The sequence below is a fragment of the Trachemys scripta genome, chromosome 25, assembly GCF_013100865.1.
Source record: "Trachemys scripta elegans isolate TJP31775 chromosome 25, CAS_Tse_1.0, whole genome shotgun sequence".
Taxonomy (NCBI): Eukaryota; Metazoa; Chordata; order Testudines; family Emydidae; genus Trachemys; species Trachemys scripta.
Genome location: NC_048322.1, coordinates 1,121,581 through 1,140,204, shown reverse-complemented (window position 1 = coordinate 1,140,204; position 18,624 = coordinate 1,121,581). Strand labels below are relative to the sequence as shown.

General features: G+C 50.2%; 1 protein-coding gene and 1 non-coding gene across 3 annotated transcripts in view; both read left to right on the top strand.

Moving 5' to 3' along the window:
- The window catches only part of LOC117869996 (zinc finger protein 239-like), a 1,162,621-nt gene that overhangs the window by 705,206 nt on the left and 438,791 nt on the right, over positions 1-18,624 (top strand). The window lies entirely within an intron of this gene.
- On the top strand, positions 16,508-16,578 carry TRNAG-UCC. Its single transcript has one exon. It is a non-coding gene; the product is annotated as a tRNA-Gly (tRNA).

Here is an 18,624-nt window from a genome sequence, read left to right as displayed (position 1 = left end):
CTACAGAGCCGTCATGCAGGAGAACTATGAGACTGTGACCTCGCTGGGTAAGGATTCCTGTCCCCTCGGTTATTGTAAAGGGAAATTAAGTGTTAAGTTTCACGTCACCCCCACAATGCAACTCAACTGTGCCCTGTTTCAGCATCACCCCAAGATGCCGGTGACACACACCCCAGCGCTGTGCCCTGCCCTGCTACAGAGCACTGCAGGAACAGAGCCCAGGAGCAGAACAGCGCAGAGTCTAACGTCGTCTCTTTGCTAAGGCAAAACGTGGGTTTAGGTCTGATGTAGTGAACAGAAGCTGCCTGGTCTGCACTGAGCCTGTTACACATAAACCATCTCAGGCTGCAAAACGTTAGCACCCCTTACCCTCTCCCTGAGATTCCTTCTGAGTCATCGCCTTCACTTACCCCTTACTAAGCCCTGGAGACCACTAGCAGGTACGCCACCGGAGTGCTGACAAGAACACACCTTTGTATACATTTACTGACACAACTTACAACACTCAGCACTGAAATGGGGCCGACTAGGTCCCTCAGGGTTCACATGCACCTCTCTGCATACCACACTCACAGCTCTGCCAAGCTGCTCCAGTTAATCCCTTACTGTTCATTTGCAGCTACAGCTGCCAAAGTGCACATAGCTGGAGTGCATGGAGATAGATGCTGGTCTGACCCGGGGTGCCTGGCATAGCCCTCACTGAAAATGCCACGGTCAAGGCAGGCTGCAAAAAGAGCAGATGCTCCCAAAACCGGTGGTCAACACTGAAGTTAGACTCATCAGCCAGTCACAAACTCTCTGCTCCTGTTCCCCCACAAAAACAAATCACACAGCCCCCTTTGCTGCATTCCAGTTCTCTGGCTCCCAATCAGCACCTAGGTCCAGTACAGTGAGAAGTTACTTTAAAAGCTCTGCTCACTATACAAAATGTTCTTCTGAACCCCAAAGGGCCAGCCACATTGCCAGGACAATGTTAGGTTGGATCTTAAACAAACTACCACTCTGCCAGCCAATCCTTTAGTATCTAAAACTGAAGGTTTATCATAAAGCAAGAAAGAACAAGAAGAGAGTTGTTAAATGGTAAAGCAATCTGCGCTGGTTAGGCCTCAGCTGGAGTATTGTGTCCAGTTCTGGGCACCGCATTTCAAGAAAGATGTGGAGAAATTGGAGAGAGTCCAGAGAAGAGCAACAAGAATGATTAAAGGTCTAGAGAACATGACCTATGAAGGAAGGCTGAAAGAATTGGGTTTGTTTAGTTTGGAAAAGAGAAGACTGAGAGGGGACATGATAGCAGATTTCAGGTATCTAAAATGGTGTCATAAGGAGGAGGGAGAAAACTTGTTCACCTTAGCCTCTAAGGATAGAACCAGAAGCAATGTGCTTAAACTGCAGCAAGGGAGGCTTAGGTTGGACATTAGGAAAAAGTTCCTAACTGTCAGGGTGGTTTAACACTGGAATAAATTGCCGAGGGAGGTTGTGGAATCTCCATCTCTGGAGATATTTAAGAGTAGGTTAGATAAATATCTATCAGGGCTGGTCTAGACAGTATTTGGTCCTGCCATGCGGTCAGGGGACTGGACTCGATGACCTCTCGAGGTCCCTTCCAGTCCTAGAGTCTATGAATCTATGAATCTATTTACTCAGAGAACACCCATGTTCCCAGGCCCAGGGCCACAGCTCCCTGGGGCAGCCCGCCTCTTTCTCGGGCACTGATTGACTAAATGTGTCAGACTCCCGCCAGACTCTCACTGGCCACACACACTCCCCAGTCCTATACTTCGGGGACATTTTTGGAACCACTGTTTAAAATCATAAAAAATCTGCCTATGGAAGGAGCAGACGTGCCAAACTCCAGGGTTTACAGTCCCGGGGAATACTCACAAGAGGGCTGGTGATTTCTCCATAGCTTGCCGGGTCTCATGCCATCTGCTCATTCCTTTACAAAGTAGGGACATTAGAGACAGTGACTTTAACAGATGATGTTGAGAGGGCAACAAGGACAAAACCACCCAACCACCTGCTCAACAAGGCAAGGTGTGACAACAAACACTACAACAGCTTTGCTCATGCAGGAGGGATGCAGCACATTTTGATACAGAGTCAGTCTCTGCAACCCGTGTCCTCAGGTTAAACCCTCTGACTCCACTACAAAGGGCGGTCTCTGTCCCCTGGGTGGGCCGTGCCAACCCAGAGGGCAGATAACAGCTTGATAATATATAAGGCAGCCTAAAATTAAGTGCACAACAACCATCAAACTAAACATACACACAAAACATTTCCTCCACAGAAAGAAACAGAGAGAGAACAGCAAACCCACTCTCAACCTCCCACAATCCTCAGTGAGAGAGAGAGACAGACAGACAGACAGAAGGACATAAAAACCACCTCTAGTCACATAAAATCACATTATAAACTATTAACAATGTTTTATATATATATTATATATTATATATATATATATAGTGACAAAGTTCCTCCTCTACCTTGGTGGGTTCTGCGCTTATTGGCGGAGTTGCTCGATTCACAGATTCACCCTGTGGGTCAGGAAACAGTCCAGAGACCTTCCCCTCTGGTAGAAGCTATAGTTCAGGTCAATTCCTCCTGTGTTTGATCAGGAGTTGGGAGGTATGGGGGGAACCCGGGCCCGCCCTCTACTCCGGGTTCCAGGCCAGGGCCCTGTGGACTGCAGCTGTTTAGAGTGCCTCCTGGTATAGTTGCACGACACCTACAACTCCCTGGGCTACTTCCCCATTGCCTCCTCCAAACACCTTCCTTATTCTCACCACCGGACCTTCCTCCTGATGTCTGATAACACTTGTACTTCTCAGTCCTCCAGCAGTACGCCTACTCACTCTCAGCTTCTCGCACACCTCTTGCTCCCAGTTCCTAGGGTTACCAAATTTAACAAATAAAAAAAGAGGACCCTCCACAGGGCCCTGGCCCCACCCCTTTCCCACCCCAGCCCCACCTCAACTCCGCCCCCTTCCCCACCCCAACCCCACCCTAACTCCGCTCCCTCCTCCCTCCCACTCCCAGCCACACGAAAAGGGCTACCCGAGCGCTACCGGCTTCACGGTTTGCTGGGCAGCCCCCAGACCCTGCACCCCCGGCCGGCGCTTCCCCAGCGCAGCTGGTGCCCGGGAGGGGAAGCGCCCAGCCAGGGGCACAGGGTCTGGAGGCTGCCCGGCAAACCGTGAAGCCGGTAGCGCTTGGGCTTCGGGCAGCCCCTATGCCTCCGGACCCTGCACCCCCGGCCGGGCATTTCCCCTCCTGGGCTCCGGCGGCGCAGGGTCCGGAGGCATGGGGGCTGCCTGAAGCCCATAGCGCTCGGGCAGCTCGGCTCTTAAACAGAGCCGAAGAGTCAGGGGAGGAGCAGAGCAGCCGCGGGAGGGGAAGTGCCCGGCCGGCATTTTCCCGGACATGTTCGGCTTTTTGGCAATTCCCCCCGGACAGGGGTTTGATTGCCGAAAAGCCGGACATGTCCGGGAAAAACTGGACGTATGGTAACCCTACCAGTTCCTCACACACACTTCCTCTCCTCTGGCTCCCGGAGTGAGTCCTTTTATAGCATCAGAGGGGCCTTAATTAGAGTCAGGTGCTTCACTGCCTCACCTGACTCTTAGCAGGTTAATTGGAGTCAGGTGGTCTATTAGCCTGGAGCAGCCCCTGCCCTGGTCACTCAGGGAACAGAAAACTACTCATCCAGTGGCCAGTATATCTCCCTTCTGCTACTCTGCTGTTCCCAACTGGTCTGGGTCTATCACAATATATATATATATATATATATATACACATATACACACACATATATATACATTCACTATATATATATATATTATATACACACACACACACAAAATATATGAATAAAATAAGGTAAAACATCTTAAGAGAAAATTAAGCATGGATCATTAAAGCATCACCACCAATTTCACTCCAAATATCGTTAACACACCAAGTCAACAGAAAATGGTCCAGACTGCAAGTCTGCTTCCAAAAGGTGTAAACAATCTGCAGCCAGGCCAGCTTCAGGGCCTGCAACAGCCCCAGCACAGCACAGCACAGCACGCCCCCCTACCCCGGCCACTCTGTTCTGTTGAGATTTCAAAATGGCCAGTTTCGCACGACCCTGACAAAAGTTAGCCATGGATTAAACCTGTCAAATGCGAGCACTGCTGTTCTGAGAACAAACAGGGGCTTGAAGAAAACCAGTCCCAAACCACTGAAGGCTGGGGGAGGTGGGGTGAGGGAGGAACCCATTGGGGAAAAGTAGAAAAAACGGAAACACTGAAAGCTGAACCGAAAGGGCACTGCACAGACATCACAGGGGTAGGCGCTATGTGGAACTCTCCACTACAAGTCACCAGAGCACCTAGGAAGGAGGTTTATACAGCAGGGGACACAGAGTCGCCGAGCCATCCTCTAGGCTGTACCAGGGAAATCAGACTGGGTGCCTAATGCACATATGCTACAGAGCTGCTTCTTGATCGTGGTTGCAAAAGGAACGTTTACCAAATCCTTCCAGGACAACAACCTTCCTGGTGGCCCAAGGATCTGGTTCATAGAAGAGGAGAGAATTAGTGAAGGTAACATGGGGTTTTCCCCAAGAAGAACAGCCCTAGCAGAAACTTTTTGCAAATAATGAGCAGCTTGCTGAGGACCTGCCACATGGAATTCAGTGAGGACCTTGTACAAAAAAGTGCTCAGGCGTGAGCAGCAAGAGTGGTCGCTGAGTTCCAGCTTGACCAACTAGGAACAATCAGGTGGGACAACCAGCGGCAGCTCCAGGCACCAGCGCTCCAAGCACGTGCCTGGGGCGGCAAGCTGCGGAGGGCGCCCTGCCGGTCCCTGCGAGGGCGGCAGTCAAGCAGCCTTCGGTGGCACGCCTGCGGGAGGTCCGCCGGTTCTGCGGATTCGGCGGCAATTCAGCGGCGGGTATGCCGAAGCCACAGGATCGGCGGACCTCCCGCAGGCATGCCGCCGAAGGTCACCTGCCTGCCGTGCTTGGGGCAGCAAAAAAGCTAGAGCTGCCCCTGGGGACAACTTGGTCAAGTGGGCCAGGGGAAAGATGGAAAACACAGAGATGTCATCAGCACAGGTTGACAGAAAAACTGGGAAAGCAGCTGGCCCCCCAGCACAGAAAGGCCAGTCAGACTGCTTCCAAGGAGATGCAGGAACTCAGAAACTAGAACATCCCAGACCAAGGAAACTCTTGACAAACGCTTCGGGATGCTGGGAAGCAGCAGCTCAGAGCCCCTTTGATCTTTCAGACACTAAAAATGTTACGGTGCAATAAAGAAATACACCGCTACCTCGATATAACATGACCCGATATAACACGAATTCGGATATAACGCGGTAAAGCAGCGCTCCGGGGGGGCGGGGCTGCGCACTCCGGCGGATCAAAGCAAGTTCAATAGAACGCGGTTTCACCTATAACGCGGTAAGATTTTTTGGCTCCCGAGGACAGCGTTATAGCGAGGTAGAGGTGTATATGAGGACAGCGCTGGCCCAATCCCAAAGCCTGTAATGTTTTTAGACCATAACTCTGAGTAACTCTATCCAAGGCCTTCTCCTGGCCCATAGAAACAAGCCCCACTGCCAGATTATCAAATTTGCTAACAGTAAAATATCACAAATTAAGAATAAATGATCCAAACTACCATGGTTAGGAATACAATATGTTTGTCATAGAGTCCAGACAGTCCTTCAGCTGTTTGGCTAAGGCCCTGAATAAAATCTTATAATTGGAGCAGAGAGGGGAAATAGATCTCCGATCCATAAATCACAGAGGTCCCCCTTTTTGAGAAGCACAGTGATCGCTGCCCGGTGGCAGCACCTGGATATACACCTCTACCCCGATATAACGCGACCCGATATAACACGAATTTGGATATAACATGGTAAAGCAGCACTCCGGGGGGGCGGTGGGACTGCACGCTCTGGCAGATCAAAGCAAGTTTGATATAACGCTGTTTCACCTATAACGCAGTAAGATTTTTTGGCTCCCGAGGACAGCGTTATATCGGGGTAGAGGTGTACTTCAGCACCCCTGAAGGCACTGTTGCAGCTCTCTGGGCAGATGGGATAACCCCTGTCATTACCAGCAGGTCACAGGCTTTGGGGACATACAGAGAACTGTAAAAGGAAACAGCTGCTTTCTGGATCTCAGCAGGGTTAGTCATCAGACGACCACCCGCTAGCTAGAAACAAGAAATCTGCTGATGGTCCGTAGTCTTTTTCTCCATCCCCACCCCCACAAGTCAGCTTGGAGAAGCACCAACGTCAAGCAGGTGGATAAAACAGGTCCAAAACAGGACCACCGGCTCCTTCTCTTCCAACAAGCATCTCAGGCATCAATACTTCTCCGTTAGAGTTTGGGGAATCTGCACTGGCTCCCCATATCAGACTTGCCACGAAGGCCCAAGATATCCCATTCCAGGGTGCTCATGGCCTGAGGTGTACAGCTGGATCTGGAGTTTCCGGACAGCTCACCACTAATGCTCCCAAACCACGGTGGATAGTGGGGTGAAATCTGAGCCCTTCAATATTTGGGTATTAAAGCACCAGTGGGAAGCCCAGGCAGGAAGAGGGAGACACACTTAGAGTCCCAGTGATGATCAGACAAATGAGTGAGGGACATGGAAGATGATGATTTAGTTGGGGTTGGTCCTGCTTTGAGCAGAGGGTTGGACTAGATACCTCCTGAGGTCCCTTCCAACCCTGTTATTCTATGAAGAGCGAACAGTAAGGCTGTCATGAACTGGTAATGACAGAAACCCCCTTTGGTGAGGTTTGAAGGACTGACTCCTGCCAGGCAACTGGTGGAGTGTGGTGGGGGAGAGGAGGTATCTCTGGTAAGCTTTTAGCATAGGAGTTCTCAAACTGGGGGTCGTGAGGTTATTACATGGGGGGGTCACGAGCTGTCAGCCTCCACCCCAAACCCCGCGTTGCCTCCAGCCTTTATAACAGTGTTAAATATATATTAAACAAGTGTTTTTAATGTATAAGGGGGGGTCGCACTCAGAGGCTTGGTATGTGAAAGGTGCCACCAGTACAAAAGTTTGAGAACCCCTGTTTTAGCAGGTCTGGATGTTCTTTTATTTATCTTTAAATACGTTCTCTCTGTAATGTTTTCACCGTAAGAATAAGCGTTTGCTCAGAAAGCTTTGGGTGGCACCGTATAACTGCAGGCTATCATTCTGTGCAGAGCAGCTGGAGAAAAAGCCCGGTACAGACGCTGGCCTGTTCGGGCAGTCTGGCTTGTTGGGAATATCGCAGTGTAGGCCAGGAGGGAGAAAGCAGCGGGTCTCTGCCCAAGCGAGGTGACTGCGAGAAGCCACAAGCCTAAGCATGGGCCCTTGCTGGCCCAAGGAGGGGGAACACGGGGCAGTTCCCTGAGCTGTGACGGAGATTCGATAACAGAACCTGCACCCCCTGCCAGCCATTCACACAGGCGGAGGGAGCCCTGGGTGATGCTTTCACAGGAGAATGGAGGGCATGGAGGAGCCACAATAGTTAAAAAATTTCCATGCCTTGTCACTGGCCAATAATGGCCACTGACCCACCCCAGAGGTGGCTGCATCTCAGTGCTGGAGGAAGGAACCCCTCACAGGGACGATTTGTCATGGGGTTTGGGGATAGTCTGGTCAGAGTCACTGAGCCATGGTCATAGGGTTTAAGGCCAGAAGGGACAACCTGATCTTCTGGCCTCAGCGCCTGTAAATCAGAGACCACCAGCACCGCACACTAAACCCAACAACTGACCTGAGACCAAAGTCTCACAGCCCACAGGAGCCTGAACTATTCTGTGCTACGGGAAGAAGAGTGGAGGGACCCAGGTGCACCAGTGCCCCAGGCCCCAAGCAATGGCAGGGAAATGATTCAGTGAGATACACCCAGATAATCCCGGGAAGTGATCCTGCACCCCAAGCTCTAGGGGAAGGGGGGAAAATACCCAAGGTCACTGCCAATCTGACCTAGGCCGACTCCACTGTGGTGATCAATTAGACCGTGGGCACGTGAGCAAGAACCAGCCAGCCAAACACCTGGGAGAGGGAATGTTCGGTGCGGACGCAGAGCCCTGGGCCCCGCCCAGTGTCTTGTCTCCAGCCGAGACCATCTCTGAGGGTACATCTTCACTACCCGCCGTATCGGCGGGTAGCAATCGATTTATCCAGGATCGATATATCGCGTCTCGTTAAGACGTGATATATCGATCCCCGAACGCGTTCACCGTCGACTCTGGAACTCCACCAGAGCAAACGGCGGTAGCGCAGTCGACCGGGGAGCCGCGGCCGTCGGTCCCGCACCGTGTGGACCGCAGGTAATTCGATTTAAGATACTTCGACTTCGGCTACGCTATTCGCGTAGCTGAAGTTGCGTATCTTAGATCGATCCCCCCCACAGTGTAGACCAGCCCTGAGGCTTCAGAGGAAGGAGACGAAAATAAATAAATAAAAACCCAAAATGCGTGGGGTGAGGAATCCCATCCTGACCCCAGCAGGGGGCTGGCTGAAGCTCTGAAGCGTCAGCTTTTAGGAACATAAGACATAAAGTGGAATCCAAGGCTGCTCAGTCCTACCGCCACTATCACAAGCAATGCCGTCATACAACCCCGCTCATAAATAGTTGAAGGTGGGAGAGGACAAATTTAAGTTGTTCGCCCCCATGGGGAGTGACCCCCTCATCCTGCCCCATCTGGGGAAAAGGAAAGGGTCCAGCCTACCGTCCGGTTAGCAGGTGGGAGACAAATATGGGGAAGCCTCTGGCTTTGATGTCTACTAAATATGGGACACGTCACTTTCATCAGCCAACCTTTTAATGGAGATAAATGGGGACACAAACGATTCTCAAATGAGAGGGGAAAGTTGATTTTTAGGAAATCATCCCCACCCGCTGCAACTTCCAATCTGGAGAATGACTCAGGTTCCCGCCAAACAGGAGTTGCTGCAATTACATAAGCATGGGGGACACCTCTAAAATGGAGAGGGTTTTTTAATTCAGTTTTGATAATGATATGGAAAATAGCAAAATCTGAGATGTGATCTCCATGTTCAGTAATTAAAGAGAAAAGGGAGGAAATCTGAGGAATTTGGGGTCAGTTTTCACAAATTAGAGAGGAAAGTGGGAAAATGTGAGGATTTTACACAGGGTGTATAAAAATTGATGATTTTTATTTACATTTTTAATGATATTTAAATCAGATTCTTTTGATTTTATTATTTAAATTATAATGAGTTTTTCTTTTACAAAATAAACCTGTTTAAAATGAATTCTGAATTTAATACACAATATTTGAAGGCCTAGGCCTTTTATAATCTGTTAAACTATTTAAATAACAAATAAATATGATGAATCCAGGAGCCTCTACCAAACACTTGACATTAAAGGCTGCTTTTCTATGTAAAGAAAAAAGCATCTAACTTTTGAGGTCAAGCTTTATAAATACGGCACAGAAGTTCATGTTTGTATTAAGGGCTTGATCCTGTGGGCACCAGGAGCTGTGCCACTGGGTGCCATAGACTGGCAAAGTCATCACAGGTGTTGGGACAAAGCCTCTGACACAAAGAGACACTAACAAGGAATGAAAGATGAAGTCTCTTTCAGACATATTTGAACATTTTCCCAGGCTGACCTGAAATAATCAGTTAAATTTGCTAACTAGAGTTAATCTCTGTGTTTAATAAATCACTTAGTTGTACATGTGAAACATGTTTTGATAAAAGAAGTTTATGTATCCAAGACATTTAAGATTATTCACTCTATATGCATCCGAAGAAGTGGGCTGTAGTCCACGAAAGTTTATGCTCTAATAAATTTGTTAGTCTCTAAGGTGCCACAAGTACTCCTGTTCTTTTTGCGGATACAGACTAACACGGCTGCTACTCTGAAACCTAAGATTATTTAGTTTAATACAAATAAATGTTATACGCTGCTTTGTGTATTTAATTAAATTCCAGTTACCATCCTAATGCAGCATAGCACAGAATCACTAGCAAAAAGTTAATTATCTAGTAAATCAGCAATAGATCATTCACCATTTTCTAATGTACTAAAAATGTACAATTAATAAAAATCTGAAAATGTTAAGCTATTTAATATAGCTAGTTATAGTGTACTCTCCTTGATAGCAAAAAGATGTACCTAATCTCAGTGGTGCTGGAACTAGGAGGGGGAGGGGGGAGGTTGCCGCACCCCCTGGCTTGAAGTTGTAATAGCAAACACCAAATATATAGTTTCCAGGGTTTCCATCATCAGCACCCCCACTACAAAAATTGTTCCAGCATCCCCACCAATCTAGGGTAAAGTGTCTATTTAGTTTTAAATCAACATGTTGTAATGGTTGTATCAACCAAAATGCACCTTTCTTTAGACAAAACAAAAAACAACAAAAAAAACCTACTACAAATGGAAAAGTTTATATCAAGGCTTTCCACTGGGTTACTTAAATCATTTCAATTGCTGCTTTAAATTACCGTGATTTAAATCAATCCACCCTGATTTTATATCAATGATCAATAATAGCTAAAGAGGCAAAATGAATGATTTATCAATATTGTATAAACAGAAAGGAAAAAAGCAACAGCAGCAAGAATTTTATTGTAATACTCAAGAATTTGAGAAAAATCGAATGAGATTTTTATGTTAATATTTTATATTTAGATTGCCAGGGGGACATCTCAAGAGCATATTAAGTTAGTAATATAACTTCAGAGAACGTGGGACAATTTTTTTTTTGGGGGGGGGGAGTATTTTATATCGATCTTTAGGAATTAGGGAGAAAAAAATGGATAAAAAAATGAATATTTTAGAATAGGAGAGAAAAACACCAAGATCTGAGGGAGATTCAATAGTTCCAGGGGGAAAGTTTGAAGGGATTCAATAGGAACGTTCAATAAACAATCAGAAAGAGATAGTTCTCTCCACCCCCACCATTCACATGGGGAGCAGGAAGCCCTTTGTGTCACTGATGCCAGGGAGGGGGTGTACACCAGGAGATGGGCAGGTGGGTGAGTTGAGGGGGGAAACAGCAGCTGGGAGTGGATCCACCACCGGAGACATTGGCTCCCCCCTTCCCCTCCTGTGCCCCTTCCAGGCCGTGTTACTGGCAGAGACTGGCCACCCCACTGTCCCCACCCCAGAGTCAGCCATGTTTCAGGGTTCTCCCAAACAACACCCAGTAACCCCCCCTCCCCCCATCCCATTTGGGCAACAATTTCCCACCTAAATAAGGACAAACTGCTGCAGATAGACTGGGCAGGAAAAAAACCCATATTTGAGGAGATTTTAAATTGAGATTTGAGAAACAGAAAGAAAATGGGCTAATATCTGGGAGGGTAAAAGGTGACTCGTTTGAGAGAAACGTGTGTGTGTGTGGGGGGGGGTCCACATGGATTTGATAGCCATATTTGATCATTAGAGAGAAAGGGGGAAGAAGTGGAGAGAATTTTTTCAACATTTGAGGGAAAAGTGACAAAATCAGAGAAGATGCAATTAACACACACCCCACACACAACTTCCCCAACATACTCACACTTAATCCCCCCCACCTCTTCCCCTGCTCTTCTCCCCCTGCAATCTCCTGCCTGTCCAGAGACAGTTCACACTCCCCCAGTCCACACTTGCGCGGTGTCAGGTATCAGAGGGGGTAGCCCTGTTAGTCTGTATCCACAAACACAGCGGTGCCGATGAAGAAGTGGGCGGGGGGGGGGGGGTTACCCACGAAAGCTGATGCCCAAATAAATCCGGACTCCTGCTTGTTCCAGTTCACACGGTCTGTCCCTTTCCTCCACCTCTGGTTCATTTCTCATCCCTCCCTTCCCCCGACCAGACAGGCAAAGGGTGTGGGGGGGGGGGGCAGCTCTGGGGCCTCTTTCCCCACCTGCAGCCCCCGGCTTTGCCAGTGGAGCGGATCCTGCCCAGGCAGCTCCGACCCCATTTACCGGGGAGCAAATTCCCAGGAGCTGCGAGATCGGAGACTCCCTGGGGCAGAGAGTCACTTTCCTGCCCGTTCCCACGGTGTTTCTCACTCACCTGCAGTCCCCAGCCCAGGGGGCTGGTCCTAGCTGGAGAAAGTCTGGGCAGGGAGGGGTTAATGAGGGGCTCCCCCCGCCCCCAGCACAGTGGGGGGAGCAGCAGCTGCTCCGCCCGGGGTCCCGGATCAAAATGGAGGTTTTCGGAGCAGCCTGGGATTTTAGGAGCATCCACGCCCAGGTGTCTGGTCTCTGGGCTTTGTTCTTGCTGCTGCCCGCCTCCTTCCTCCCAGCACCCAACGCTCAGCGCTGCTCCAGCCCCTTCCTGTGTCACCAACCTGGGCTGCTGGCTGGAGCCGCCTCGCTGCTGCTCGCCTGTGTCTGTCAGCCACAGGCAGGCTCTTGAGACCAGCTCCTGGGAGCCCCTGCAGGGGCCCAGCCGGAGAGAGTGACTGCCAGAGAGGGGGGAAAGGGGTGAGACAGGGAAAGAGGAGAAAGAAAGGAGTAGAATAAGGAAAAGTTATTTACTTGTTCCCATAATATAAGAACTAGGGGCCACCAGATGAAATTAACGGGCAGCAGGTTTAAAACAAATACAAGGAAGTTCTTCTTCACACAGCACACAGTCAACTTGTGGAACTCCTTGCTGGAGGAGGTTGTGAAGGCTAGGACTATAACAGGGTTTAAAAGAGAACTGGATAAATTCATGGAGGTTAAGTCCATTAATGGCTAATAGGCAGGATGGGTAAGGAATGGTGTCCCTACCCTCTGTTTGTCAGAGGGTAGAGATGGAAAAATCATGGAGCAGGTCCTCAAGGAATCAATTCTGAAGCACTTAGAGGAGAGGAAAGTGATCAGGAACAGTCAGCATGGATTCACCAAGGGCAAGTCATGCCTGACTAACCTAATTGCCTTCTATGAGGAGATAACTGATTCTGTGGATGAGGGGAAAGCAGTGGATGTGTTGTTCCTTGACTTTAGCAAAGCTTTTGATACGGTCTCCCACAGTATTCTTGCCGGCAAGTTAAAGAAGTATGGGCTGGCTGAATGGACTGTAAGGTGGATAGAAAGCTGGCTAGATCGTCGGGCTCAACGGGTAGTGATCAACGGCTCCATGTCTAGTTGGCAGCCAGTTTCAAGTGGAGTGCCCCGGGGGTCGGTCCTAGGGCCGGTTTTGTTCAATATCTTCATTAATGATCTGGAGGATGGCGTGGACTGCACTCTCAGCAAGTTTGCAGATGACACTAAACTGGGAGGAGTGATAGATACGCTGGAGGGTAGGGATAGGATACAGAGGGACCTAGACAAATTAGAGGATGGGGCCAAAAGAAACCTGATGAGGTTCAACAAGGACAAGTGCAGAGTCCTGCACTTAGGATGGAAGAATCCCATGCACTGCTACAGAGTAGGGACCGAATGGCTAGGAAGCAGTTCTGCAGAAAAGGACCAAGGGATTACAGTGGACGAGAAGCTGGATATGAGTCAACAGTGTGCCCTTGTTGCCAAGAAGGTTAACGGCATTTTGGGCTGCATAAGTAGGGGCATTGCCAGCAGATCGAGGGACGTGATCATTCCCCTCTATTCAACATTGGTGAGGCCTCATCTGGAGTACTGTGTCCAGTTTTGGGCCCCACACTACAAGAAGGATGTGGAAACATTGGAAAGAGTCCAGCGGAGGGCAACAAAAATGATTAGTGGGCTGGAGCACATGACATATGAGGAGAGGCTGAGGGAACTGGGATTGTTTAGTCTGCAGAAGAGAAGAATGAGGGGGGATTTGATAGCTGCTTTCAACTACCTGAAAGGGGGTTCCAAAGAGGATGGATCTAGACTGAACAAGGAGTAATGGTCTCAAGTTGCAGTTGGGGAGGTTTAGGTTGGATATTAGGAAAAACTTTTTCACTAGGAGGGTGGTGAAGCACTGGAATGGATTACCTAGGGAGGTGGTGGAATCTCTTTCCTTAGAGGTTTTTAAGGTCAGGCTTGACAAAGCCCTGGCTGGGTTGATTTAGTTGGGGATTGGTCCTGCTTTGAGCAGGGGGTTGGACTAGATGACCTCCTGAGGTCCCTTCAAACCCTGATATTCTATGATTCTATGGATGGCAGGAGAGAGATCATTTGATCATTACCTGTTAGGTTCACTCCCTCTGGGGCACCTGGCATTGGCCACTGTCGGTAGACAGGATACTGGGCTGGATGGACCTTTGGTCTGACCCAGTATGGCCATTCTTATGTTCTTAGAAGGAAAAGAGGGGGGGGGGGGGGGGGGGGGGGGGGAGAAAGGCTCCCAGAAAGATGTAGCAAATGACATCTGAGAAAGTACATAGATAAAATATCCCATAGCCGCAAATATTAACACCAAAACACTTTCGGACAACGGCGGTAAGTTTCAAAATTGTTTTGAGGGTACAAGGAGTATTCACTTTGGTTTTGTCAAATAAAAGGATTGTAGGCCTAGATGTAGATAGATAAACTTATTCAAAACTTTCGAGCCTTAGGGTAGCTTGTTTAGTATTTGTACCAGAGTTTGAAAGAAAATAACACATGAACTCTCTAGCTTAGCTTTATGATCCAACCCTTTCCAATAACAAATACACACCCACGTACACCTGTATTAACTTGCCCTGACCTTGGCATTTTCAATGTGGGCTACCCAGGGCACAGGGGAAAGGGGTGGAGGTTCCTGGGGTGATGGGACTACAGGGGGTCATTGTGGCCATGGGAGTGTCACTGTGAGGGACAGGGTCCATGAGGATGTGACTGTGAAGGGAGGGCTGTGAAGGGGGGGCTGCGGGCTGTCTCTGTGAGGGGGAGGGACTGTGAGAATATGGTCACTTCCAGGCACCTCCTGACATGGGGGTTTACTGCCCTCCTTCCCCAGTGGGTGCTTTGGGAGGCCCTAGAGCCCAGCATGGAGCTGCTGCCTCTACAGGGTCCCTGGGAGTCACAAAGGGGTGTTGAGAGGTCACTGCCCCTGGAACAGCCCTGGGGGGACTCACTGGCTGTGGAAAAGCACTCCCAGAAGAAGTGACATATCGGGAAGGAGGGTGGGGTGATGCAGGGTCAAATGCACCTCCAGCAGCTGGCCCAGGTCGGGCATGGAAGATGTGGGGCAAGACTCTCCTCTGGCCACTGGGACGCTGCACCTGTCGAGCGGTGAGCTGCCTCCTGCCCAGGCTTGGTTTCTGGGGACAGCAGGTAAGCAAGCCGGGGTCCCCCCTCCTCCCCCGGCATGCTCTGAGTGGACCCGTCCCCAGAAGCCGAGCCCGGGCAGGGAACGGGCTGCCACTTCCCCCTCTCTCCCAGGCAGCTGGCTACCCTGCACTACTCAGCAACCGGGAGCGGCTCCATCTCGCTCCCTGCCAGGGGCCTGGCTGCCAGGGAGAGCAGCCAAACGTGCCAGGGGAGCCGATGCAGGGGGAGGACAGAGCCTCTTCCCCCCCACAGGTAACGTGGGACTGGGGAGGAGACAGGTGGGGAGGTCACATGTCCTCCCCTTTAGCTTGTGCCCCCCTCCCCCAGTATGGGGAGGCGGCAGTTGTCTCTGACTTCCAGGAACAGCTGCATTCAAGTGTCAGGCAGCAGCAGGAGGAGTTGATGCTTTAGGAAAGTCGGTGGGTGTTGGCTGTGTAGGGGAAGTGCCCAGAAATCAGCCCAGTTGAGTCTTTATTCTGGGGGTTCCCCGGATCACTGCTCAGACGAGGCTGAAGTGCAGCACCAAACCGCTGCCTTTCCTGAGGGTTGGCTCCGTGGCTGGGTGAGCAGCAGGGTGTCCTCAGGACCAGTCTAAGCCTGTAGGCCCCAGGGAGCAGGGAAGCCGCCTGGCTCAGGCTGGGAACGCTGGTCCCCAGAGAACTGGTCTGACTCCCTGCTCAGCAGCAAAGAAGTCACTTCCCCCCCATCCCTGATCAGTCACCCTGGAGCTAAGGCCAGAGCTGGGGGTTCTCCTTTCACTCCCACTAGGGAGTGCAGGGTCCAGGGGTGTTTCTGGAAGAGCATTTGGAACTGAACTGGGGACACCAGCCTGTCAGAACAGAGAGCTCAGGTTCAGACTAATATATATATTTACATTTTTTAATGATATGATCGAATCCTTCAATCCAGTGTCACCATCGATAGAACTGTGTCAGCCTTGTAGGTGAAACCAAACAGTTCTTTGAATACAGGAGAGGGGAGAGAAATCACTTGTCAGTCACTACACATAGAGGAATCCTGTTGTGTTACATTCCTTGTGTCCTGGTGCCATCGTGTGGCCATCTCCTGTCCCTCCTTTCGGTGAAAAGTTTTGTTATTTTGCACAGAAACTTTATTTCCTCAGGAGACCCAGGAGTGGAGGCTGCCTCCATGTACCACACACCCACTAGAAGGTGACAGATGAACACTCTTAAGACCATCTGTCAGTCACTCTGGGAACCTGGCTCTGCTCACAGCTGACAGGCTGCCTCCAGCCCACACACCCTGCTCATTAGCTGTGCAGGAATGAATCATTTTGCTAGTACATGTGACACCAGGGAGAGGTGTTTTCGACAAATGCATTGGTGGTATAGTGGTGAGCATAGCTGCCTTCCAAGCAGTTGACCCGGGTTCGATTCCGGCCAATGCAGAGAGATGATTTTTTTTTCCCCTTCTCTGAAATTGGTTTAATGTCAGTCACATTGTGTGATAATCACATTCTCAATGGAATGAGAGAATTAATGTCCAAAATCCCAGCAGGTCACTAAATACACAGCAGGGGATGGAGCAGGCAGGACTATACAGCCAGCTGTAGGACGCATCCTTGTGTCATTGAGAAAGTCAGAATTGTGGGAACATCTGTATGTAGCTCCTTGTCTTCAATGTTATAATTCCAGCTGTAGGAGGTGTTTGTATCGAGCTCAGGCATGATGGGGAGAAAGAGGGAAGCACAGTTTTTGATGCTACAGATTCTTTTGTGTTTCAATAATAATGACATAAAGAAAATTTAAGTGCCAATGTGGATACAAGAACAGATGGCCATCAGCAAGTTTAGCCTTGAAATTAAACGAAAGTTTCTAATCATCAGAGGAAGCAGTGAGGGCAAAAAACCGAACTGGCTTCAAGACTGAGCTTGATAAGTTTATGGAGGGGACGGTAGGATGGGACTGCCTACAATGGCATGTGGTCGGCAACTGCTAGCAGCAAATATCTCAAAAGGACGGAGATGGGACACTAGATGGGGAGGGCTCTGAGTCACTACAGAGAATTGTTTCCCAGGTGTCTGGCTGGTATGTCCTGCTCACATGCTCAGGGTCTCACTGATCACCATATTTGGGGTTGGGAAGGAATTTTTCCCCAGGTCAGATTGTCATAGACCCTGGGGGGTTTTCTCCTTCCATCGCAGGAAGCAGGTCACATGCAGGTTTAAAACTTGGAGTCTTTAAACTATGATTTGAGGACTTCAGTTACTCAGCCAGAGGTTCTGGGTCTTTTACAGGAGTGGGTGGGTGAGGTTCGGTGGCCTGTATTGTGCAGGAGGTCAGACTAGATGATCAGGATGGTCCCTTTTGGCCTTAAAGTCTATCAGCCCATGTTTTAGAGCAGGGGTAGGCAACCTATGGCACACGTGCCGAAGGCGTAGGGTGACCAGATCAGAGAGATAAAATATCGGGACATGGGGGGGAAGGAGGGGTGAGCCAAAAAAAAAAAAAAGCAGTTTCGTTGCACATGGAGGGCCCGGGGCTGGGAGCGCAGCGCGGAGGCTGCTCCAGCCCTGCAGCACGTGGGGCAGCGCAGTGGGTCCGGGCGGGGGCAGCGCGGAGCAGGCAGGGGCCGGGTGGGCAGTGTGGGGGTGTGGGCTGAATCCCCACTGCTGCCAGGGAGCCCAGCGCCTCTCCCTCCCGCTCTTGGCTGCGCTGCGCTCCAGCGGCTGCGGCTCCTTCCCGGCGGGATGCGCCTCCCGCCCCCCCAGGCACATGCGACGTGCCGGAGCTGACTCACCAGCTCCAGGATCCAGGCGCCGCCACCCCCCTCCCTCCAGGCTCGCGCTGCCATGCAGCTGCAAGCCTGGGAGGGAGAAGGAATGCCGTGTGGTTGGGGAAGAGGTGGGGCCAGGGTGGGGATTTGGGGAGGGAGCCAATGGGGGAAGGAGGGGGTGGAGCAGGGGCACGGGAGGGGCGAGAGTCCCTCCGGGAGGGCAACATTTCTTGTTTGTCCAGTGTCCCAACCAAACATCAGTCGGGACGCAGGACAAAGAAGCAAATATCGGGACAGTCCCGATAAAATCGGGACGTCTGGTCACCCTACGAAGGCGGCACGTGAGGTGATTTTCAGTGGCACTCACACTGCCCGGGTCCTGGCCACCGGTCCGGTGGGCTCAGCATTTTAATTTAATTTTAAATGAAGCTTCTTAAACATTTTAAAAAGCTTATTTACTTTACATACAACAATAGTTTAGTTCTATATTATAGACTTATAGAAAGAGACCTTCTAAAAATGTTAAAATGTATGACGGGCACCAGGGCCGGCTCCAGGCACCAGCGAAGGAAGCAGGTGCTTGGGGCGGCCAATACAAAGGGGCGGCACGTCCGGGTCTTCGGCGGGAATTCAGCGGTGGGTCCCTCAGTCCCTCTCTTCCTCTTTGAGCTGCCGCCGAAGTGCTGCCGATCGGCTTTTTTTTTTCTTTTTTTTTTTT